Here is a 26533-nt window from a genome sequence, read left to right on the forward strand (position 1 = left end):
CTTTTGCTTTTGTGGACCCCCGGAAAGGCAGGGACACTCAGAATGCAGGTCCTTTAACAGCAGGCTGCCTTGCAAAACCCCTCCAATATTCTTTGATTATCAGCTTTGTTTGGTGCTGGGAATACTCTGAACCCCTCTGTGGTGACTGAGCAACCCCAAGCTTCTGGAAGAACTGGCAAAACCCAAGCCATCTGAAATAAGAAGAAGAGATCGTTGTTGATTTTTAACCTGTAAATTCTCTTAGAATGTGGTTTCCCCGAAATGAGTTATTTGCTTTGTGCTGCTTGTTACTTACTGCATTGATTATATTTGGGAAAATGAAGGGTAATGTGAAATGCTGAGATGTGACTTATAACTTTGGCTCTGCTGAGCTGCAACTTGTAGCTTTAGCTCTGCAGAACTGTTCCGGTAAAAACAGGAACTCTGTGAAAGGGACTGACCACACAGCTTGATTGCCAGAGAGAGATGACAGCTTGTAATAGGCTTCTCGTTGCAGAGAGCCTATAAACGGATGTGTAATGGAGAGGCTTATTACCCAGATTCCTTTCCCAGGAAAGGCTTATCGATTAGGGCCCTGGAAAGGGAATGGGACCCTCATGGAGAGCCTATAAACAGACGCGTGAGCGGTGTCTGTCTCTGTGGTTGAGATAAAGATGTAAAAGTCTTTCTTCTCCCACTGCTCCTCCAGGTCTGCGTGGAGGCCCCCTCCTCTTGCGGTTTTTGTGGTCAGGCTGGTTGTCCTGTGTCAGATCCTGTTCCCCCTGTAGCTGTGAGACCAATATGTTTTTGCTTATAATCATGAGTTTATGTTTAACCTATATTCTTGCTATGGTGTATGATTTCTATGCTGACACACAGAAAGTTATCTTTACATTGTTCTGCTTTTATAATACCACGTTGTGATTTTTGTGCACCAGTTTTTGCAAATGTATTCTTTTTGTATAATTATCACTGAAACTTTGCTTAACCTCGCTCCCCCACCCCTATCAAAGGAGCACAATAAAAAAACAGGTTTTCAAGGGAATGTCAGACATCCACGGAGCAGCATTATATGGTGTCTCCCCTGGGCCCAGCTTTAAGGAAAACATTTTCCTTGTCTTTCTTTTTCACCGACCACTCGATCACTTTGAGAGATCTTAAACCCACATTGATTTATTAGGAGCTGGTCTCTCCAATAGTTAGGGTCATAGCAAGGCAAGCCCATAGAGCCCCTCCCGTTCTCCCTTGCTAAGCTGAGCTTCTAACAAAAACAGCCTCTAGCCTTGTAAACAGGAAACTGGGTTCCAGGATGTGGTTGCACCGGGCTCTTGAACTCAGGATGTTGACGCGATTAAGCAGAATGTCAGCCCCTGAGAACCAAGATGCGGTTTTTCTTAGAATAGCTCCCAGCTACTTGCAAACTCCCTATATAACCCCCATAGTCTTCAAGCCAGGCTGCTGCCTTCACTGCTTTCAAGTAACAGAATTTTGGTGCTGAAACCGAGGGCGGGAGTAGGTGCTGGCCACTCTCCTTTCTTCCGTGGCTAGCTCCCCCAGTCTGAACCTCTTTCTAGACCCAGGAATCTCAGACTCTCCCATAGCTGGCAACCTCATCCACCATCAGAGCCTCAGCTACGGTGAGTAAGAGAGACTCTTGCCATTTACCCTGAACCCTTGACTGTCTCTGCCTTCCAGAAAGACCCAGCACTAGACCAAGGGCTTCTTCCGGCCTCCAGGCCTCCGGTTACTGCTTTTCAGGGACGCCTGACATGTGGCTACCTCCTCTATTCCAGACAAAGCCCGCAGGACAGAGGACGCCCTCTCTCGCGGTCCTTGTCATCGGCAGTCTCTTCATCTACCTCCCTCCTCCATTCGCTATTGGAGCCTCTTAGTCTACCTCTCTCAAAGGTGTCTCCTGTGTAATCTTAATACTCTCGGCCTCCTTGTGGAAGTCCATCCTAAGAGGCTTATCTTTTACTACCATACCGCTTGGCCTCAATACAAATTAAACAATGGCTCCCAATGTCCCAAAAATGGCACTTATAATTTCAATATACTTAGAAACTTAAACAACTTTTGCCAACGCAATGGGAAATAGTCTAAAATTCCTTATGTTCAGGCTTTCTCTACTCTCTGCAGCCATCCTTCCCTCTGCCAGTCCTGTTTTCAAATCCTGATTGATTTCGAAATCCTCCTTGCCAGCCCCAAACCCAACTCACCCCATCACCCTCCCCATGGCCCCAGCCAACAACTCGTCTCCTACCACACTCCACAGCCCCAGCCGACGACTCCTCTCCTGCCACACTCCACAGCCCCAGCTGACGAGTCTCCTGCCACGCTCCACAGCCCCAGCCGACGACTCCTCTCCTGCTACGCTCCACAGCCCCAGCCGACGAATCCTCTCCTGCCACGCTCCACAGCCCCAGCCGATGAATCCTCTCCTGCCACGCTCCACAGCCCCAGCCGATGACTCCTCTCCTGCCACGCTCCACAGCCCCAGCCGACGAATCCTCTCCTGCCACGCTCCACAGCCCCAGCCGACGAATCCTCTCCTGCCACGCTCCACAGCCCCAGCCAATGACTCCTCTCCTGCCACGCTCCACAGCCCCAGCTGACGACTCCCCTTCCCTTAACACCGCCAACTTTCCTCCTTCTCGACAACATCATAATCCCCCACTGAAGCATCATGATCCTCCACCATATGCCCCTGCTTCAGCCCTACCCCTTTCCTCCTCTCTCTCCAACCATCCTGACCCTGAGTCCTCCTGGTCTCTACCCCTCAAGCCCAACATGCCCAGCAACCAGCTCCCTTGCTTCCCCTCTAGGAGGTAGCAGAGGCTAAAAGGATCATCCGTGTCCATGTCCCCTTCTCCCTTGTGTGGCTTGCAGCCCAGGCACATACCCACAATCTTCATCGGCAAGATCCTGCTAAGCCCCTGTAAGCTGCCACCATCCACTGGGAAGAGCTAGCCTAAGAATACAAGCCCACAGATCCAGGCTGAGCATCCTGTAACCAGATAATTACTTGCCTTATTGCAGGCCTTAACTGAGCTGCCCATAAGGCTGTGAATTTTGAAAAACTCAAGGAAATTTCCCAAAAGGCAGACGAAAATCCTGCCCAGTTTCTTTCCTGCCTTACAGAGGCCCTCCAAAAATACACTCTTGTTGATTCTGCCCTTGAGAAGGCACCATAATTCTTAAAACTAATTTTATCTCCCAGTCTGTTCCAGGCATTCTGGACAAACTTTAAAAGGCTGAAGATAGCCCTCAAACCCCACAACAAGACCTCCTTAATCGGGCCTTCAAGGTCTTCAATAACAGGGATAAACAAAATAAAACAGACAAGGCCCAAGGAGATCATGCTAAATACCAGCTTCTAGCAGCAGCCATTTGCCAACCTAAACAGCCTGGCTGTGGCACCCAGGGGCACAAAAGACCTGATAGCAGTGCACCTCTGAGGGCATGTTTCAAGCGCAGCAAGGAAGGCCATTAGGCATGTCCCAATCCATGGGCACCAAAAAGCCCTTGCTCCATCTGCCAGCGGACAGGTCACTGGAAGTCTGACTGTCCTCTCAACAGGCAGACAGAAAAGCCTGTACCTCCAACTTGCAACCCCTTCACCAAGACAAAAGGTAAAAAATCGCTTGCACTCCCGCAGCTCCATGGCTTAGCTGCTGAAGACTGATGGGGCCCAGGGCCCCAGGCTCCATCTGCCATTATTGTATCGTAGCCTAGGGTAACTCTATTAGCAGCAGGTAAGCCAATCTCTTTTCTAATCAATACCAAGGCCACCTATTCAGCTTTACCTGAATTTTAAGGACAAACTCCTCCCTCACAGGTCTCGGTTGTGGAGGTCGATGAACTTATCTGGCATCCACGTGCCACCAAAACCTTTACTTGTTCCCTATCTGTTACCATTTTCTCACACTCTTTCCTTATCATGCTTTGCTGTCCTAGTTCCATTCTAGGCAGGAACCCCTATCACTAAAGGTCCCCTTATTTGCCAACTCCACCAAGCTGCACACCTCCCAGCGAAAGCAGGGAGGACACTGCCGAGGACACCAAACAGGATCAGATGAAATCTCAAAAAAAAAAAAAAACAGAAAAGCCGACCAGGCAGCAAAAGAACCCTCCCTTTCCTCTGCCCCTGCCCCTCTCCTCCTCATCACCCCCACAATCCAACCCCAGTATTACCCCACCGAAAAATCTTCATTGTTACAACAAAAAGCCTCCTCCCAAGGAAACTGGATAGTCAAAAATCAAAAACTCATCCTCCTTCAAGAACAAACCAAGAACATTCTAGCATCTCTTCACCAATCCTTCCCTATCAGTGCACGCCTCTTGTACCTTCTCCTTCGCCCTTACTTCTCTGCCCCCCACCTATTTACCACACTAAAAGACATAACCTCAGACTGACATGTATGCTCTGTCACTTCCTCCCAAGGGGCCCTCCACTCTCCTCTTATCCCTAAATATCAGCTAAGAGGAACAGCCTTTCCCCATAGCATACCAAACGTTAAAAGTCCTCTCCTCTCTCCCCATTCCCACAGGAAAAACAACAACAAAAGTCTTAACTCACCTATTCCTTGCTCATCTGCAAGGAGAGTTTGAGTATCCATAGAACTCTATCAGCCGCCTCATAAACTCTCTAAAAGTGGCCATCTCCCCATACAACCCCTATCAACTCCTTCCCTCAAATACAGACTCCAATTCTTCCTCCACTTCCTAACTCTTAATAGTCAGCCCCACTGCCTCTGGCTCTTAAAGTCCCTTCTTACTTCGACAAGACTCAAACAATCTCTCAATCTCTCTCTCTGTTACTGCACTCCAACCAACTCTACACTTGCTTCCTGTTGCTGTTTTTCCCTTTCCTCTACTGCCTACTCAGTTATCCCAGTTTCTCAGCCCTAGGACCATATTCCCATTCGCTTCTCATAAACCATCCAAAAAGGCTCTGACTTTGTAGACAGAGCCCTGACCCTCACTAAAAACTATCCCACTGTCCTCGCTAACAGAGCTACCAAACTTCTCTCCGTGTAGACTGCCGATTATGAGCATGAAAAACTCCCTCACCCTGCCATCCAAAGTCCCACAATCCTACATACCCCCAAACTTGGCCAAGCCCCTTTATGTGTCACCTCTTCCAATCGACACATACACGTAGGCACCATCCCTCCCCCTGCCTGTGGCTCAACTCAAACCATCTCCCATTCCTCTTCCCATACCTCACTACAGGTAAATTATTCAGTTTCCCCTGAAGCTAATGGCCTCTTTACCCAGCCCCTCCTCGTGACCTCCCCTCCTGCCTCTTACACATGGAAACCCCTTTCCCAGACACGAGCTCTCAAAGGGGTCTCTCTCTCTCTCTCCTCCTCCTCACTCTAGGTTGCTAAAGCTGGACCAAGTCCCTCCAAACAAGGAACCTAAACGCTCCAACACCTATTCGCAATCCAATTGTCTGTTTACATTAACACCGCAGGCATCTTATCTTCTTCCCCTGCAGATCCACAACCTATTTCTCTCTACCAACTAGACGGGTACTTGCACCCTAGACTACCTTACCTGCAACATTAACCTTGTCCCTCCAAACTAAGAACTCCCTGTCCCTGCTACACTACACACCCATTCCCCCACTCAAAATAGAATTCGTTCCCTTATTAGTAGCCCTTAGAGTCACAACCAGTGTCAGGTTAGAAGCAGGAAGCCTAAGAACCTCATTATCATATTTCTAGTTGCTCTCCCAAAGCTTCCAACCATCACTAAAAAAAAAAAAAAAAAACTAGCAAATTCTTTTTTTTTTTTTTTTATTGCATTTTAGGTTTTGGGGTACATGTGAAAATCATGCAAGGTTGTTGCATAGGTGCATATGTGGCAGTGTGATTTGCTGCCTTCCTCCCCTTCACCTATATCTGGCATTTCTCCCCATGCTATCCCTCCCCAACTCCCCACCCCACCTCTGTGCCCCCCACTCCCCCCAACAGACCCCAGTGTATAGTGCTCCCCTCCCTGTGTCCATGTGTTCTCATTGTTCAACACCCACCTATGAGTGAGAACATGTGGTGTTTGATTTTGTGTTCTTCTGTCAGTTTGCTGAGAATGATGGTTTCCAGGTTCATCCATGTCCCTACAAAGGACGCAAACTCATCATTTTTGATGGCTGCATAATATTCCATGGTGTATATGTGCCACATTTTTCCTGTCCAGTTTATCACTGATGGGCATTTGGGTTGGTTCCAGGTCTTTGCTATTGTAAACTGTGCTGCAATGAACATAACTAGCAAATTCTATCACTCACCTCCAAAACCAACTAGACTCTTTAGCAGCAACCACTCTACAAAAACCGCAGAGGCCTAGACCTCCTCACTGCTGAAAAAGGAAGTCTGTGCTTTTTATATAAACAATTTAAAACAATTGTTTTTAAATAAACGATGCTGTTTCTACCTCAGTGAATCTGGGTTAGTACAAAATGCTATCAAAAGGCTCAAAGACAAACCCAGAAAATAAGAGATAACAATTCTTCTGCTTGGCCCCCCTGCCTGCTTGGTCTCTCAGCTCTTGGGCCCTCTGAAGTTATGGCTACTTCCCCTCCTTGGTCCTGCCATAACTCTCCTCCTCCTCTTAGTCTTTGGCCCTTGCCTTTTACGCCTTCTCACCCAGTTTCTACAGAAGGAAATAATAGGCTTTTACCCACCGCACCGTATAAGATGTGATGGTGTTCCAAGACTACCAACTTACAAGCCAGCCTCATCTCACAAAGGTCCCCACTCAGAACGAAGCAGCTAAAAACAAACAATGCCCCCTTTCTCTTTCCTTTTATATATGTAACAAAAGACTGGAATGTTAGGGTCACATCAAGGCAAGCCCATGGACCCCCTCCCGTTCTCCTTGCTAAGCTGTTCTCACCAAAAACAGCCTCAAAACTTGTAAACAGGGCGCCTAGGTTCCAGGACATGGTCACACCCGGCTCTCGAACCCAGGATGTTGACCTGATTAAGCAGAATGTCAGCCCTGAGAACCAAGATGCAGTTTTTCTTAGAATAGCACCCAGCTACCTGCAAACCCCCTATATAACCCACATAGTCTGTAAGCCAGGCTGCTGCCTTCCCTACCTGTGGTGAGCCTGCCTGGCAGGTTGAAATAAATTTGCTAAACCTGACTCTAGGTCTGTCTCTCTCTCCTGTCGGTCAACCTTACAAGCTTCGAGATGCATATTCCTAGGGCCCATATCATCTTCATCACTGCCATAAGCGTCTGCGCATATTGATGAACATCTGGAGAATCGATTTATGACAAGGGCGTTTACTCCTCCTGCATCCGCGGCTTCTTCGTGATTGTCTTGGTTGTAGGGCCTATCCCACCTGCTGGGCATGCCGCCCCCTGGGAAGTGCCTGAATCTCCCCACTCACCCAACTAGCCTCAGCACCTCCTGTGTGCTGCAGTAGAGATCCCAGCCTGGTGCCTCAGCGCCTACTCGGCAGCCATGATTTACAGGCAGGGACAACCACACCCCTGCACCCCGACTTCCATCTCTGCTCCCCGCGAGAAAGCTGCCTTCGTGGCTCTGCTGCCAGCGTCCCAGCTCCTCCCACTCCTGAGTTTAGATTTCCCGCTCCCTCTCCAGGCCTGCCCAGCCCAATCTACAGGCGACTTCGCTTCCCAATACTCGGGATTGGGCAAACCGGGAGAATAGAAGCAGGCAAGGACCGCTGTGGGCAGCGGGGCCAGTGAGACAGGGTCCTGCTCGCGGCGTCAAGGAGGAGCGCTGTGGCTGGGTAAGCTTGGCGCACTCCCTCGGCTCGCCGTCCCAATCACTCTTTTATAGGTGCACGCCGTCACGTGTCCGCAGCGCAGCCAATCCGCTTCCGCAGTAGGTGAGTTGCTGTCTAAAGAGAGAAGACAAACTCCAGTATTTTTCTGTCGATTGGCCAGACACGCCATTCAGCAGGTGAGTTCTGTTCTCTGACCGAAGTGCTAGATTCCAAGGGACTGGAGGGGAAAGTCCCTAAAAGTCACTAGTGCAGGCGTCTGAGACTTGGTGGGGAACGGACTTTCCTCACAGATGAGTTACTCTTTTTTCTTTCTTCCTTTTCTTTCTCTCTCTCTTTCCTTTCTTTCTTTCTTTCTTTCTTTCTTTCTTTCTTTCTTTCTTTCTTTCTTTCTTTCTTTCTTTCTTTCTCACTTTCTTTCCTTCTTTTTTCATCTTTCTTTCTCTTTTTCGTTTTTTTCTTTCTTCTTTCTCTCTTTCATTTCTTTCCATCTCTCTCTCTTTTCTCCCTTTCTCCCTTCCTCCTTTCTTCGACTTCTATCTCTTTTCCCTGTTTTACATTTCAATGTGTATGCAAATAGTGGTTAAAGGACAATAGGCTTAACAGTTTCTAAAACATGGGTGTTAAGAATTGAAGATACTGATAAAATTTGTTTCCATAAAGAATGCTTATACACTTGGTGGGAGTGTAAATTAGTTCAACCATTGTGGAAAACTGCGGCAATTCCTCAAAGACCTAAAAACAGAACTACCATTCAACCCAGCAATCCTGTGACTGGGTATATTCCCAAAGGACTATAAATCATTCTGTCATAAAGACACATGAACACATATGTTCCTTGCAGCACTGTTCACAATAGCAAAGAATCAACCTAAATGCCTATCAGTGGTAGACTGGATAAAGAAAACTGAGTATGGACTAGGCACGGTGGCTCTGTAATTCCAGCACTTTGGGAGGCTGATGTGCGTGGATCACCTGAGGTCAGGAGTTTGAGACCAGCCTGACCAACATGGAGAAACCCTATCTCTACTAAAAATACAAAATTACTCCCGGCATGGTGGTGCATGCCTGTAATCCCAGCTATTCGGAAGGCTGAGGCAGGAGAATCACTTGAACGCGGGAGGCGGAGGTTGCGGTGAGCGAAGATCACGCCATTGCACTCCAGCCTGGGCAACGAGCAAAACCTTGTCAGAAAAAAAAAAAAAGACAGAAAAGAAAACTGATTATACCATTGAATACTACACAGTCATAAAAAATAATGAAATCATGTCCTATGCAGGAACATGGATGGAGCTAGAGGCCATTATTCACGTTATCACTTATAAGTGGGAGCTAGATGATGATAACACATGGAACAACAGACACAGGGGGCTTTTGGAGAGTGGAGGGTGGGAGGAAGGAGAGGGTCAGGAAAAATAACTAATGGGTACCAGGCTTAACACCTTGGTGGTGAAATAATCTGTACATCAAATCCCCAGGACACGAGTTTACCTATATAACAAACCTGCACATGCACCACCAAACTTAAATAAAGTTTAAAAAAATTTTCAATCTACAAAGTTGAGATTTACTAGAAAGGTTATTCAAATGATTTTGATATATTGAAATATTAGTGCACAAGGAGATAATAAAAAGTTGTTATTATAGAAGATATAAAATATATTCCTCCGCGTAATATCTGTGCAACTAAACCTACTATGTACCAAGGTATCTATCAACATTCTTTGAAAGTTTTATAACATTTTGTATAATGTTAATCATATTTCTTTTAAAAACATTTATGGCTTGATAAGTTATATGTTGGCTTATTGGGGAAATGGCATAAAATAACAATTCTTAATCTTTATGTATATTTGCAGTGAAACACATTTTGGCTTTAGGTAATAGGAACGTAACCCTTTTTTGGATGAAAAATTAACTCTCACATATTTTTCTTCATTATCTCACATCTTCGTTATTTTCTTAACTTGTATTACTAATTAAAGTTCCCTACCTTTTCAAAAAAAAGCTAATATTGACATTTATTTCTCTGTAGCAAACTTTGGCTATTGTTTTTCCTACTAATTTCAGGCAAAAATGAAATGTCAATTTCAGTTACAAAATATAGCTTAGTAAAATCTAAGCCAAATAAAGTTCACACTCTAAAGACTACAAACAAGTTAAAAAGTGATTTTGACATTAAACTTTTTTATTAAATTTTTTTGTCTTCTAAAGACCAGAATTCTTACAATTACTATGAAGGTCCTATTCTATAATCATAGCCTGGGTTCTGTGTCAATGCTTCGTTAAACAGGCTCACTCACTCTTTCTGTTTTTTCTGCCTTTCTGCCTTCCTTCCCTCCCTCCCTCTCTCCCTCTTTCTTTCTCTTTCTTTCTTTCCTTCTTTCTTTCTTTTCTTTTTCCTTTCTTTCTGCTCCCTTCCTTCCTCCCTTCCTCCTTCCCTCCCTCCCTCTCTCTCTCTCTCTCTCTTTCTTTCTTCTTTCTTTCTTTCTTTCTTTCTTTCTTTCTTTCTTTCTTTCTTTCTTTGAGTCTTGCTCTGTCACCCAGGCTGGGGTGAAGTGGCATAATCTTGGCTCACTGAAACCTCCATCCCCTACGTTCAAGCGATTCTCATGCCTGAGCTTCCTGAGTATCTGGGACGACAGGCATGCACCACCATGCCCAGCTAGGCTAACTTTTTAAAATTTTTTTATTTTTAGTCGCTACAGGGTTTGACCATATTGCCCAGGCTGGTCTTAAACTCCTGAGCTCTGGCATTCTGCTCGCCTTGACCTCCCAAAGTGCTAGGATTGCAAGCATGAACCACAGTGCCCGGCCAATTTCTTAATTCTTAGACTAAACACTTTTTCCAACATTAGCTGCAAAGGGATTTTTTCCTCCACATATAAGTCGCTGTCAGTAAGTAGTTTTTTTTTTCCTTGTGTTTCCGCTTGCTTGTTTGTTAGTGGTTATTTGGGAAAACCCCTTCTTGAAATTACTTTTTACATGCAAGGTCAAATATAAAGGTAACAGCATAGATTAATTTTCTTCCACACCTATATACACCTTTTTATTCCTGCCTGTGGCTGTAAACAGTTGTACAGTTAAAAGTAGAATGGACTTAATGGAGTATCATTTGTATTTATAATTCCTGTATTTGTAATTGTGCTACAGAAATGAATTCTGTTATACTCAAAGGTTACACTGTTATTTGACTTCTTGAAAAGTATGTAAAAATAATGCTCTTGTGACTTTTCATAGATTTATAGTCTATAAACATTAAATTTAATCAATAATTCATATCATTTATGATTAATTTTAATATGGAAAACATAATAATACACATAGACATAATTATTTGTAACAGTTGGTGTGTTTGGAGTGTTTACGATCACCCTTGAATATGATACTCCAGCTAGAAAATATTAATTTGATAATGTATCTTTAAGAAATTATATAAAATATGTAAAAGTACATAACCTTGTGCACATTTTTAAAACAAGGCTTTGTTGTAGAAAAAAAATTATGATATGCATGAGATGTTTTGTTTTCTATTATTATTTGAGTTTATTTTAAAAGCCATTACTGCTATCTCTCTCTCTCTCCCCCTTTCTCTCTCTCTCTCTCTCTATATATATATGTATACCTATATATATATAGGTATACATATATATATATAACCAAAAATTCCAGGTTCATCATATTCTACACAAATTTCTTTTTTTGTTGCCATAACTTATTCTTAATAATTGAAAGTCACTGAAAATCAATACCTGTTTGCTAAATCAAGATGTGTGACCAAGTTAAAAGTGCCATTGTTATTATATATAAAACTTTCTAATGATTACTTTTGTAGTAACTTTTTTTAAATTGCATTTTAGGTTTTGGGGTACATGTGAAGAACATGTGAGATTGTTGCATAGGTTCACATATGGCAGTGTGGTTTGCTGCCTTCCTCCCCATCACCTGTATCTGGCATTTCTCCCTATGTTATCCCTCCCCAACTCCCCACCCCCCACTGTCCCTCCCCTATTTCTCCCCCAACAGACCCTGGTGTGTGATGCTCCCTCCCCGCATCCATGTGTTCTCATTGTTCAACACCCACCTATGAATGAGAACATGTGGTGTTTGATTTTCTGTTCTTGTGTCAGTTTGCTGAGAATGATGGCTTCCAGGTTCATCCATGTCCCTACAAAGGACACGAACTCATCATTTTTTATGGCTGCACACTATTCCATGGTGTATATGTGCCACATTTTCCCTGTCCAGTCTATCATCAATGGGCATTTGGGTTGGTTCCAAGTCTTTGCTATTGTAAACAGTGCTGCAATGAACATTCATATGCATGTGTCTTTATAATAGAATGATTTATAATCCTTTGGATATATACCCAGTAATGGGATTGCTGGGTCAAATGGAATTTCTATTTCTAGGTCCTTGAGGAATCACCACACTGTCTTCCACAATGGTTGAACTAATTTACACTCCCACCAACAGTGTAAAAGTGTTCCTATTTCTCCACAGCCTCTCCAGTATCTGTTGTCTCCAGATTTTTTAATGATCGCCATTCTAACTGGCGTGAGATGATATCTCTATGTAGTTTTGATTTGCATTTCTCTAATGACCAGTGATGATGAGCATTTTTTCATATGTTTGTTGGCCTTATATATGTCTTCTTTTGTAAAGTGTCTGTTCATATCCTTTGCCCACTTTTGAATGGCCTTGTTTGTTTTTTCTTGTAAATCTGTTTTAGTTCTTTGTAGATTCTGGATATTAGCCCTTTGACAGATGGGTAGATTGCAAAAATTTTTTCCCATTCTGTTGGTTGCCAATTCACTCTAATGACTGTTTCTTTTGCCGTGCAGAAGCTGTGGAGTTTCATTAGGTCACATTTGTCTGTTTTCACTTTTGTTGTCAATGCTTTTGGTGTTTTAGTCATGAAGTCCTTGCCTACGCCTATGTCCTGAACGGTTTTGCTTAGATTTTCTTCTAGGGTTTTCATGGTGTTAGATTTTATGTTTATGTATTTAATCTATTGGGTGTTAATTTTAGTCTAAGGTGTCAGGAAGTGGTCCAGTTTCTCCTTTCTGCACATAGCTAGCCAGTTTTCCCAACACCATTTATTAAACAGGGAATCCTTTCCCCATTGCTTGTTTTTGTGAGGTTTGTCAAAGATCAGATGGTTGTAGATGTGTTGTGTTGCCTCTGAAGCCTCTGTTCTGTTCCATTGGTCTATATCTCTGTTTTTGTACCAGTATCATGCTGTTTTGATTACTGTAGCCCTGTAGTATAATTTGAAGTCAGGTAGTGTGATGCCTCCAGCTTTGTTCTTTTTGCTTAGAATTGACTTGGCTATGCGGGCTCTCCTTTGGTTCCATATGAAGTTTAAGGTGGTTTTTTCCAGTTCTGTGAAGAAGGTCATTGGTAGCTTGATGGGGATAGTGTTAAATCTTTAAATCACTTTGGGCACTATGGCCATTTTCATGATACTGATGCTTCCTAACCATGAGCATGGAATGTTTCTCCATCTGTTTGTGTCCTCTCTTATTTCCTTGAGCAGTGGTTTGTTCTCCTTGAAGAGGTCCTTTACATCCTTTGTTAGTTGTATTCCTAGGTATTTTATTCTCTTTGTAGCAATTGTGAATGGCAGTTTGTTCTTGATTTGGCTCTTTTTAAGTCTGCTATTGGTGTATAGGAATGCTTGCGATTTTTGCTCATTGATTTTGTATCCTCAGACTTTGCTGAAGTTGCTTATCAGTTTCAGGAGATTTGGGGCTGAGACCATGGGGTCTTCTAAATACACAATCATGTCATCTGCAAATAGAGACAATTTGACTTCCTCCTTTCCTAATTGAATACCCTTTATTTCTTTTTCTTGCCTGATTGCTCTGGCTAGAACTTCCAGTACTATATTGAATAGGAGTGATGAGAGAGGGCATCCTTGTCTAGTGCCAGATTTCAAAGGGAATGCTTCCAGTTTTTGCCCATTCAGTGTCATATTGGCTGTGGATTTGTTGTAAATAGCTTTTATTATTTTGAGATATGTTCCATCAATACCTGGTTTATTGAGAGTTTTTAGCATAAAGGGCTGTTGAATTTTGTCAAAGGCCTTCTCTGCATCAATTGAGATAATCATGTGGTTTTTGTCTTTGGTTCTGTTTATGTGGTGAATTACATTTATAGACTTGCATATGTTGAACAAGCCTTGCATCCCCAGATGAAGCCTACTTGATCATGGTGGATAAGCTTTTTGATGTGCTGTTGCAATTGGTTTGCCAGTATTTTATTGAAGATTTTTGCATCTATGTTCATTATTGATATTGGCCCAAAGTTTTCTTTTCTTGTTGAGTCTCTGCCGAATTTTGGTATCAGGGTGATGTTGGTCTCATAAAATGATTTTGGAAGGACTCCCTCTTTTTAGATTATTTGGAATAGTTTCAGAAGGAATGGTACCAGCTCCTCTTTGTATGTCTGATAGAATTCGGCTGTGAACCCATCTGGACCTGGGCTTTTTTTGGTTGGAAAGCTATTAATTGCTGCCTCAACTTTTGCCCTTGTTATTGTCTATTCAGGGTTTCGACTTCTTCCTGGTTTAGGCTTGGGAGGAGGCAACTGTCCAGGAATTTATCCATTTCTTCCAGGTTTACTAGTTTATGTGCATAGAGTTGTTTGTAATAATCTCTGATGATGGTTTGTATTTCTGTGGAATCTGTGGTGATAGCCCCTTTATCGTTTTTTATTGCATCTATTTGATTCTTCTCTCTTTTCTTTTTTATTAATCTGGCTAGTGGTCTATTTTGTTGATCTTTTTGAAAAACCAGCTCTTGGATTTCTTGATTTTTTGAAGCGTTTTTTGTGTCTCTATCTCCTTCAGTTCTGCTCTGATCTTAGTTATTTCTTGTCTTCTGCTAGGCTTTGAGTTTTTTTTTGATCTTGCTCCTCTAGCTCTTTCAATTTTGATGATAGGGTGTCGATTTTAGATCTTTCCTTGCTTCTCATGTGGGCATTTATTGCTATATATTTTCCTCTAGACACTGCTTTAAATGTGTCCCAGAGATTCTAGTATGTTGTGTCTTCGTTCTCATTGGTTTCAAAGAACATCTTTATTTCTACCTTTATTTCCTTGTTTATCCAGTCAATATTCAAGAGCCTGTTGTTCAGCTTCCATGCAGCTGTGCAGTTCCGAGTTAGTTTCTGAATTCTGAGTTCTAACTTGATTGCACTGTGGTCTGAGAGACTGTTTGTTATGATTTCCGTTCTTTTGCATTTGCTGAGGAGTGATTTACTTCCAATTATGTGGTCAATTTTAGAGTAGGTGTGATGTAGTGCTGAGAAGAATGTATATTCTGTGGATTTGGGGTGGAGAGTTCTGTAAATGTCTATTAGGTTTACTTGGTCCAGGTCTGAGTTCAAGTCCTGGATATCCTTGTTAATTTTCTGTCTCGTTGATCTGTCTGATATTGACAGTGGGGTGTTAAAGTCTCCCATTATTATTGTGTGGGAGTCTAAGTCTCTTTGTAAGTCATTAAGAACTTGCTTTATGTATCTTGGTGCTCCTGTATTAGGTGCATATATATTTAGGATCATTAGCTCTTCTTGTTGCATTGATCCTTTTACCATTGTGTAATGTCCTTCTTTGTCTCTTTTGATCTTTGTTGGTTTAAAGTCTATTTTATCAGACTAGAATTGCAACTCCTGCTTTTTTTTGCTCTCCATTTGCTTGGTAAATCTTCCTCCATCTCTTTATTCTGAGCCTTTGTGTATCCTTGTGTGTGAGATCGGTTTCCTGGATACAGCACACCGCTGGGTTTTAGCTTTTTATCCAATTTGCCAGTCTGTGTCTTTTAATTGGGGCATTTAGCCCATTTACATTTAGGGTTAAAATTGTTATGTGTGAATTTGATCCTGCCATTTTGATGCTAGCTGGCTGTTTTGCCCGTTAGTTGATGCAGTTTCTTCATTGTGTCAATGCTCTTTACCATTTGGTATGTTTTTGGAGTGGCTAGTACTGGTCCTTTCTATGTTTAGTGCTTCTTTCAGGAGCTCTTGTAAAGCAGGCCTAGTGGTGATGAAATCTCTGAGTAATTGCTTGTTTGTAAAGGATTTTATTTCTCCTTCACTTATGAAGCTTAGTTTGGCTGGATGTAGTAACTTTTAAAAGGAGTAGTGGTGGTGTGGGATCCCTTGGCAAAGTCCAACTTGGCTGCTTCACTGCTTTCATTGGCCTGGCTAACACTTTATGTCTGCCCAGGGAAGGACCAGGAGTGTGTAGAGGGAAATGACATCTGCTGCTGTACTGCTTTGAGTTCCTCCCTGATCTTGGCATTTACATGTGTCTATTTCATTTAATACTCTTAATAACCTTGTGGGGAAGGGGAGATTATCTTAGCCATTTCACAAAAAGCTTTAGTAAATAATTGTGCAGAAACATCCTCATGAGGATTTGTTGTCCCATTTGAAACTAGAAGCCAAACTCATTCTATTGAATGATGGCTGCCTCTCATATCTAACTGCAAAAAGGCATAGTGCCTTACTTCTTCCTGCTTTACTCTTTTTTCATCCATCCAATCATCTATTCAAGGTATAAATTTCTGGTGGCAATTTACAAGATCTGGTGCCAGATTCTATGAAGGGTAAAATGTTAAGAGTTCTGCTCTCAAATGCAGAAGACAGAAGAGGTACACAAATAATACCATTTCCAAAATATTTTCATTCATTTAAAAGACATGTTAATTCCTACTTTGTGCCAGGTATTATGCTGGATATTGGGGAACAGAAGTGAATGAATATGATTCTCACATTCGTGGACCCACAGCAGTTTAATGCAATATTCTATCTAAGCCTAGTGCTTTTCGAGGTCATATCTCATAGCCTATCCAATATATTGAAATGCACACACATTCTACATTAAATATACATGTTTGCTTTGTAGTCTAGTTTGAAGTACTTGGAGAATTGGAAGAACTAGTCACCAAGTGTGGAAAATTGTTCTCAGATCTTCCCCATTCCTTGTACACACACCTGTTGCCAGGTGCCTTTGCAGTTTCTCCCTACCCCATCAATGTTGGGCTTTGGGCAGTAAAATGTAGACAGAACACTCTGCTGAGTGCGACCCTGAAGGCCATCACATCTTTCTGTTTGCCTCTGTCCTGGTTCTGTCATCGCGTGCCTGCTAATACTGTCTCATAGAGGGCATGAGGCTAAATGAGGTAGCCTATGGGATGGTCGTGGAGACGTACCTGGCATAAACGCTCCGGAAATGGTATGGCGCCTTTGCCTTTGTTACTTCTCTTACTGCTACCATGTAACTGTGTTTTGATATATACTGTCTGGATGGTTGTGCATGATTTTTAAGGTTTTGATAAATATTACCAAATTACTCGAGCACTAGCAGGGAAAGGTGATGTTCATTTCCACTTCAGGTCAAAAGTGTTGTGAGATCGGGATTCCTAAGAACCAGATCATAGACTCCAGCTCAGTCCAAGACCCGGAAGGCAAAGAACCACTACGAGGGTAACACCCTCATAAGGAGCCTCCGTTAAGGGGATGTCCGCTTTGCCACACCTCCAGAGGCTGCTACCTTCCTCCTTCCAGAAAAGGAAATAACCACTCGCCCGTCCTAGCTGTAGCCTGAGGTTCAAGCACCCGAGCCGCAGGGACTAGTTGGGGTGCACAGTCTGCTGTGGACTCTGTCTTCTTTCTACTGCAGGACACAGAAACTCGTCCCTCTCTCCTCCAAGCCTCACCGTCCTAATGACTCTCCAAGACCTTCTTGACTCTGCAAGAGCCCAAATGACTTTCCAAGATCCTCTGCTTTTATTAATTTAGCTGCTAAGTATTTCTGGCCCTGTAAAGGAAACAGCAGGTCAGGTCTTTAAATATATTTATTTATGTTGTGTGTGTGTGTGTGGGTGTGTGTGTGAAACAATTTTTTTTCTTGTAAACCAATATATTATATAGTAGGGAGTTAAATTCCTTAACTTTCATTTTTCTTCCTAAACATTTTATAGTCAACAAGAGCAAAAGCACACTGCAATGCCCAAACCAATTGCAGGCATTTTCTGCTCCCTGAAGCCTGGGAATTAGTTAATATACTCAGCCCCTTTTCCTTTGGTAGGCCATTGAAGAAGTAGTTGAACACATGATTGGATTGACCAGAATAAAAACAAAACAACAACAACAACAAAAACTACAGAAACCAATGAGATCTGTTCAAAAAGGATGACTCTTCATATCATCACATCAGCAAGGAATGGACCAGCCTCTGATTTTCTCTTCTTGGCTGACTTTACAAGGTTGGATGCAGCTCATGAGAATCATGTAGCAAAGACAGAAAGAAAGTGCTGAAGAAGCCGCACCTGCAGGGCCTCACCTTTAGCTGGTTTGTGTGGTTCCACTCCATGTAGCTGTTGGAAAACCAGTATCTCTAATGTGCTCTATGGGATAGCTGTTATCTTCCACTAATTTATGTCTATGACCTGTAAACCTAAAGTATCCTTTTATAAATTTTATTCAGTCTTTATGGAGGAAATTTTTAGTGCATGCCAGGTATAGTGTCAAGCATTGGGATTGCTAAGATAAATGTAACACTGTCCTCATCATCCATTAAGTCACAATCTAGTAGAGGAATAGAAGTTAAAAAAAAGAATTATAACCATAATACAGAAGTGAACAGGCTTCAGTGGTAGCACAGAGAGGGTTTCAGGGCTGCTGTCACAGAGGTGATAACATTTAAGATATAGATTCCAAATTCAGATGTGTTTGCTTTTGCAAAATTCTAGGGTCTATGTGCTGAGGTCCTGAAAATTCCAGTGACAAATTTTACCTAAAATTTAGGTGGCAAATGAATCTTAGTATAATCACTTCGAACCATTGTGTGGCTGGTCCATCTTGTGGGACCCATCTTCAGTTCAGAGGGATGGAGGCATAGGGAATACAGCAGGTAAGCTCAAGCAGTGATATGACAGGGCTTTCAGAATTGGGGCCAAGAAGGGCTTGCTTTATTTTCACGCTATTTAAAAATAAGTTTTTGCAACGGATTTACCCTATTAAATACTTCCATGCATAACTCAGTGGAGACTTATTTGCAATAGTAGGATCAGGTAATTTGAAAACATTAATGTGTGTGGTTGTAGCAGGAGGAGGACTGGGTTCCAGAATTTAATAAGAGCGTACATGGCTTTATGAAAATGTCTAAAGATACAATTTTCATTAAAGTTATACTTCACCTTTAGTTGTACAGTTGTTTCTTTCCGTTACATAAAATCTAAAACAGGAAATGTCAATTTACATGCTCAGGTAAGGAAAGAATGAGTCTGTGCTGAGAGTAGGATCCAATCCTCTACTCTTCAGGTAGTAATGAAGAAAGAAGGCTCATCACTTCAATGAGTACTGTGAGCCCTTGAATGGGCTTATAGGTACATACTTATAGTTAAAATATGTATCTCACATTTTAGTATTGGATAAAATACTGTCACATTTTTCTCATTAAATCTACAGTTCTACCATCTTTCCTGATTAATTTTGTCAGTAAAAGTTCCTTACCTTTTTATAAAAGTCCAAGATTTACATTCATTTTTTGGTAGCAAATTTTGTCTTGTAGGAAAAATCAGAAGCCCAGGATGATAAAACCTTCTTCAAAAGAGACTTTACCATTAATTTTTGGAGGCAGCTGGGTGGGGGGTCACTTGTAATCCTAGATTACATTAACTTAATCAGGATTGAGATGATTTCAAATTGACTTGTGTCCCTGTGAAGGCTGGGATATTTCTGGAACATTTTTATTCTTTGAGTACAACAACTTTTTACCCATCCAAAATTCTATGGTGTTTACCAGGTTCCCTACCACTTGACAGGCTTTAAACTCTAACTTTTTCCTCCCTCAGTTTCATGATTCAAACTCAAATGTCTGGTCAGCTACTCAGCCATGTCTTCCAAATTGTCAGGTTCCCCATAAAAGCCAAACTGATATGGGTTGGGTCTGGGTCCCCATGCAAATCTCATCTTGAATTTTAATCCCCATAACCCCCAAGTATCAAGGAAGGAACTTGGTGGGAGGTAAGTGGATAATGGGGGAGGTGATTTGATCCCCCATGCTGTTCTCGTGATAGTGAGTGCTCATAAAATCTGATGGGTTTATAAGGGGCTATTCCCATACACTCTTCTCTCTCCTGTCACCTTGTGACTAAGGACATATTTGCTTCCCCTAATTCCATGATTATAAGTTTCGTGAGGCCTCCTAGCCATTTGGAACTGTGAGTAAATTAAACCTCTTTCCTTTATAAATTACCCAGTTTGGGTATTTCTTCATAGCAGTGTGAAAACAGACTAATACAGGAAATTGGTACCAGGAGTTTGGGGCACTGCTACAAAGATACTTGAAAATATGGAAGCAACTTTGAGACTGGGTAATGGGAAAAGTTTGGAACAGTTTTGAGGGCTCAGAAGAAGACAGGAAGATGTGGGAAAGTGTGGAACTTCCTAGAGACTTGCTGAATGGTTTTGACCAAGATGCTGAGAGTGATAAGGACAATGAAGTACAGGCTGAGGGGTTCTCAGATGGAGATGAAGAACTTATTTGACACTGGAGCAAAGGTCACTCTTGTTATGCTTTAGCAAAGAGACTGGAGGCATTTTACCCCTGACCTAGAGATCTGTAGAACTTTGAACTTGTATTAGTTCATTTTCATACTGTTATGAAGAAGTATCTGAGACTGGGTAACTTATAAAGAAAAAGAGGTTTAATGTACTCATAGTTCCACATGGCTAGGGAGACCTCACAATCATGGCAGAAGGCAAAGGAAGAGCAAAGCTTGTCTTCCATGGTGGCAAGCAACAGAGTGTGTGCAGGAGAACTGCCCTTTATGAAACCATCAGATCTCATGCAACTTATTCACTATCATGAGAATAGTACAGGAAAATCCTGTCCCATGATTCAATTACCTCCCACTGGGTCCCTCCCTGGACACATGGGGATTATGGGAGCTACAATTCAAGATGAGATTTGCGTGGGGACACTGCCAAACCATATCATTCCACCTCTGGCCCCTCCCAAATCTCCTATCCTTCCTATTCAAAACACAATCATGCCTTTCCAACAGTCTCCCAAAGTCTTACATAACTGTAGCATTAACTCAAAAGTCCAAGTCCAAAGTGTCATCTAAGACAAGGCAAGTCCCTTCCACCTATGAGCCTGTAAAATCAAAAGCAAGTTAGTGACTTCCTGGATACAATGGGGGTACAAGATTTGGGTAAATACACCCATTCCAAATGGGATAAATTGGCCAAAATGAAGGGGCTACATTTAACACTCAGTCCTGGGAAGGCAGTGGTATTTATAATAAATTTCATAATGCTCATGCAAATATGAATCAGATACTGGCCCACAGTAAATGCAGGTAGGAGGATGGAAATCCCTTGGCATCCCCCAGGAAGTTTTCTTGGGAAAAAGTAAAAGCTGAATATTATTAAACCTCTAGCTCTAACTACCAGTTTACAAGAAATACTGGGTCTACAGCTACACATTAAATGGACATCACATGAATAAATGGTAAAGTGAAGAATGTGGAACACTTCATAGAGAAAACATGACTTTCTACAATAAGCAAATATTAGAAAAAATAAAAAGGGAAATATACACATTAAATCGTGACTTTGGAGACGCACACAACCAAATATATAGAGTTTTTTTGATTCTGACTTGAACAATTCATATGTAAAACAAAAATGAACAAATATAGAAGTTAGGAAAAGATAACCACTGAAGTTTTGTAAGCATGTTGACAGGACTGTAGTTTTATTTTATAAAAAGTACTATTTCTTAACTATAGTGGTAATTACTCATCTGTATGTCTGTATCAGAATTCATTGACCTGTACATCAAAAGAGTGAATTTTCCTGCGCATAAATACTAGATCAATATAACTAGACTTAAAAATAAATGGCCACTATAAACAGACACAAGAGAACACCCTGCAGGACAAAGTCTGGGGCCATGAAGGACAATGGTCAAGGACATCCCAACTCCAGAGAGAAGTAATCAGGACTTGCAGTATGAGCTAACCAAAAATTGTACTCCCCTGCCAGAACTGGACATCCTGTAAATTCCTGTACAACAGAATTTGGTCATTGCTATAGGATTGTGGCTGCTATATTTCCCATTTCTCCTTTTTCTGAATAAAAATTTATTAGATTATGTCCATACTCCACTATAGTATATTGGGTATGTGAGTGGAGCAGGGGGAATGGAGACAAGTCTCTGCACCACGGGGAGCCTCATTCGGATGTGCTGAAGAGCAATACACATTGACCAGAAAATCTGGATCATCTTGGGAAGCAGGTAAGTATACGTCATATGTGGAAAGGAGAGGACATACATGTACTAGAGGGGTGAGATGGGTGGTGAGTAACTCCTGGTTACTTCTCTTAGGAGACTATGAGTTTGCCCAATGTCCATTTTCCCCTTATTCCAGTTATAGAATTTAAGCTAGGCATCTGGTCGTATGGAATAAACATTACATTCCACAGCCTCCTTTCCAGTGAAGTTAGCCATGTAACTGAGCTGTGAACACTGGGTGTGAACAGCCATGGTATATGCAGTTTTCAGATGGTGTTTTTAATAGGAAGAGGTGCTTTCTCCTTCTTCCTAATTACTCCTGGCTGTAGTGCAGGCATGTTGGCTAGTCTAGCAGCTGTTTTGCCCATGTTGCATGTTGAGGTCTATAGTATAGCCTCATTGACGTAATAATATCTCACAGGTTGGAACTCCCATGACCACAAAGGATAGTGCATTTGGACTATTATATGAGAAATAAACTTCTCTCTTGCTTAAGTTCCTGATTTGTTTGTTCTGAAATTCAGTATTCTTTTGAATAAAGATTAGCATTTCTGAATGAACAATTTCTGTAGGTCAGATTTAAGGTTTTGCACAACTGAGACTATCACATATTTGGAAAGTCCAACCAATTGCAATTTGTCAAGGAAGGTATACCAGTCAGGGTTGAGTGCAGTTTAAAGAGATTTAATACAAAGATCAAGTGCTAGACATCTTTAGGATGATAACAGCAGTGAGAATCAGGAGGTCAACACTGGAATTATTAAGTTCAGGAACACATATCTCTTACCTGCAATCCAGAAATCAGGAAACTGAATTAGGAAATCATTGCCATCAGAAACACCTTTCCACTCCATCAAAATCAATGACTAGACATTGCAACACTGCTTCTGGTTGTTGCTACTGCTGAAACTGCTTGTGGATATCCATGAAACTGGTGACTAGACACTGACACTGTAGTCAGCAGCATTACTATCTCTAGACACTCACTTTTCTATGACCCAGCTTGCCAGAGTGGAAGAAAGAGAACCCCCATTTTACTTTTATCTTACAAATAGTATCTGTTTGGAGGAATCTCATTTGTATTCAGAATCTTAGTTGCAAATCAGTCTAAAATATATAGCTTCTAGCTTTCTAGACTCTGAACATAAGAGGATGGGGATGAAGACTGAGCAAGCTACTCTTCACATCTACTAGAAAAGTGTTAGCTATTCCTCAATTAGAGAAAAGAACTGAAAAACTGAAATTTTCTACTGCCATTTGCAATGGAGGTTTATGTCACAGGCAGCATGGAAGGAAATAAATTATGTTTACTGAATAATTTTGAGTTGTAGAGGAACTACACATATTTTTTCCTTTTTTAACAGTGTATTTACCACTATCTAGTTAGGCAGAGAAGAAGAACTACCTTGTCAGTAATGAAGGTATACCATCCTAGACATTTAGAATGACAAATAACAAATTATTTTAAAGTGTAAAAGTGAGCTAACCATTTGAAGTGAGGCATGAGATTTGCTTAAAAAATTTAAAAAGCCAAGGTAAAATCAGTATTTGAGCTCTAGTACATGTTTTGCACATCCACATAATTATCTAACAGTTTTCTAATCAGGAAATTTCATTAAAGAAAACAGCCCCCAATACTCTCAATTATTGGCATTTTTTATATATCTATATATATGTAATATGTATATATATATATAATATGTATATATATATATATATATAAAATATTAACTTTTATTTAGGTTCAAGAGTCCATGTGCAATTTTGTTATAAAGGTAAATTACATGTCACCAGGGTTTGGTGTTCAGATTATTTCATCACCTAGGTAATAAGCATAGTACCCCACAGGTAGTTTTTAATTCTTCACCCTCCTCCCATCCTCCACCCTCAAGTAGGTCCTATATCTGTTGTTCTCTTCTTTGTGTCCAAGTGTACTCAATATTTAGCTTCCACATATGAGAGAACATGCAATACTTGGCTTTCTGTTCCTGTATTAGTTCACTTAGGATAATGGCCTCTAGCTCCATCCATGTTGCTGTAAAGGGCATGATCTTGCCCTTTTTTTAAAAAAAAATTTTATTTATTTTACTTTAGGTGCATACTATATCTGTAATTTCTCCCCATGTTATCCCTCCCCACCCTCCCCATCCCCTGCTCTCTCCCCTACCCCCCCAAATGCTCCCAGTGTGTGATGCTCCTCTCCCTGAGTCCATGTGTTCTCATTGTTCAACATCCACCTATGAATGAGAACATATGGTATTGGCTTTCTGTTCTTGTGTTAGTTTGCTGAGAATGATGGTTTCCAGATTCATCCACATCCCTTCAAAGGACAAAAACTCATTGTTTTTTATGGCTGTGTAGTATTCCATGGTGTATATGTACCACATTTTCTTTGTCCAGTCTATCATTGATGGGCATTTGGGTTGGTTCCAGGTCTTTGCTGTTGTACACAGGGCTGCAATGAACATACGTGTGCATGCGTCTTTATAGTAGAACAATTTATAGTTCTTTGGGTATATACCCAGTAATGAGATTGCTGGATCAAATGGAATTTCTATTTCTAAATCCTTGAGAAATCGCCGCACTGTTTTCTACAATGGCTGAAATAATTTACACTCCCACAAATTGTGTAAGAGTGTTCCTATTTCTCCACATCCTCTCCAGCATCTGTTGTCTCCAGATTTTTTAATGATCGCCATTCTAACTGGCATGAGATGATATCTCAGTGTGGTTTTGATTTGCATTACTCTAACGACCAGTGATGATGAGCATTTTTTCATGTTTGTTGACCTCATATATATCTTCTTTTGAAAAGCATCTGTTCATATCCTTCTCCCACTTTTGAATGGGTTTGTTTTTTTCTTGTATGTCTGTTTTAGTTCTTTGTAGATTCTGGATATTAGCCCTTTATCAGATGAGTAGATTGTAAAACTTTTTTCCCATTCTGTTGGCTGCCCATTCACTCTAATGATGGTTTTTGTAGCTGTGCAGAAGCTCTAAATTTTAATTAGATCCCATTTGTCTATCTTGGCTTTTATTGCCATTGCTTTTGGTGTTTTAGTCATGAAGTCCTTGTCTATGTCTATGTCCTGGATGGTTTTGCATATGTTTTCTCCTAGCGTTTTTATGGGGTTAGGTTTTATGTTTAAATCTTTAATCCATCTGGGGTTTAATTTTAGTGTAAGGTGTCAGGAAGGGGTCCAGTTTCTGCTTTCTGCACATTGCTAGCCAGTTTTCCCAACGTCATTTATTAAACAGGGAATCCTTTCCCCATTGCTTGTTTTTGTCAGGTTTGTCAAAGATCAGATGATTGTAGATGTGTGGTGTTTCTTCTGGGGTCTCTGTCTATGTCTATGTCTATTGGTCTATGTCTCTATTTTGGTACCAGTACCATGCTGTTTTGATTACTGTAGCCTTGTAGTATAGTTTGAAGTCCAGCAGTATGATGCCTCCAGCTTTGTTCTTTTTATTTAGGATTGTCTTGGCTATGAGGGCTCTCTTGTGATTCCATATGAAGTTTAAAGTGTTTTTTTCCAGGTGAAGAAGGTGATGGTAGCTTGATGGGGATAGCATTGAATCTATAGATTACTTTGGGCAGTATGGCCATTTTCACGATATTAATTCTTCCTAACCATGAGCACGGAATGTTTTTCCATCTGTTTGTGTCCTCTCTTATTTCATTGAGCAGTGGTTTGTAGTTCTCCTTGAAGAGTTCCTTTACATCCTTTGTTAGTTGTGTTCCTAGGTATTTTATTCTCTTCGTATCAATTGTGAATGGGAGTTCACTCTTGATTTGGCTCTCTGTTTGTCTGTTATTGGTACATAGGAATGCTTGTGATTTCTGCACATTGATTTTGTATCCTGAGAGTTTGCTGAAGTTGCTTATCAGTTTGAGAAGATTTTGGGCTGAGACGATGGGGTCTTCTAGATATACAATCATGTCATCTGCAAATAGAGACAGTTTGACTTCCTCCTTTTCTAATTGAATACCCTTTATTTCTTTTTCTTGCTTGATTGCTCTAGCTAGTGTAGTATGCTATGGTGTGTATGTGTCATATTTTCTTTATCCCGTCTACCACTGATGGGCATTTAGGTTGATTCCATGTCTTTGCTAGTGTGAATAGTGCTGCAATGGACATATATGTGCCTCTGTCTTTAAGGTAGAACACTTTATATGCCTTTGGGTATATACTCAGGAGTGAGACTGCTGAGTTGAATGGTAGCTGTTTTAAGTTCCTTGAGAAATCACAAAACTGCTTTCCACAATAGCTGAACTAATTTACATTCCCACCAGCAGTGTGTAAGCATTCCTCTTTCTCTGCAACTGTGCTAGCATCTGTTATTTTTTGACATGTTAATAACAGCCATTCTGATTAGTGTGATGACATTTTGTCAGTTTGCATTTCTCTAATGACTAACGATATTTGGTATTTTTTCATATGCTTGTTGGCCACATGTATGTCCTCTTTTGAAA

The 26533-nt window shown here is 41.3% G+C and overlaps 1 protein-coding gene across 5 annotated transcripts in view; it reads left to right on the top strand.

The window, feature by feature from the left end:
* The first annotated feature begins 1285 nt into the window (after positions 1-1285).
* GLYATL2 (glycine-N-acyltransferase like 2) overlaps positions 1286-26533 on the top strand; it is a 116325-nt gene continuing 91077 nt past the window's right edge. For 2 of the 5 annotated variants that reach the window (XM_064364867.1, XM_012471438.3), the window contains exon 1: positions 1290-1616. The gene's annotated coding sequence lies outside the window, so the exon portion shown is untranslated. Of the gene's footprint in view, positions 1617-7801; positions 7925-17146; positions 19234-26533 lie in introns of those variants that run through there. The other 3 variants (XR_010338307.1, XM_064364866.1, XM_064364868.1) reach the window with 3 other exon arrangements.

This window comes from Aotus nancymaae, unplaced genomic scaffold (assembly GCF_030222135.1).
Source record: "Aotus nancymaae isolate 86718 unplaced genomic scaffold, 86718_ANA_hifiasm-v0.15.2.pri h1tg000059l, whole genome shotgun sequence".
NCBI lineage: Eukaryota > Metazoa > Chordata > Mammalia > Primates > Aotidae > Aotus > Aotus nancymaae.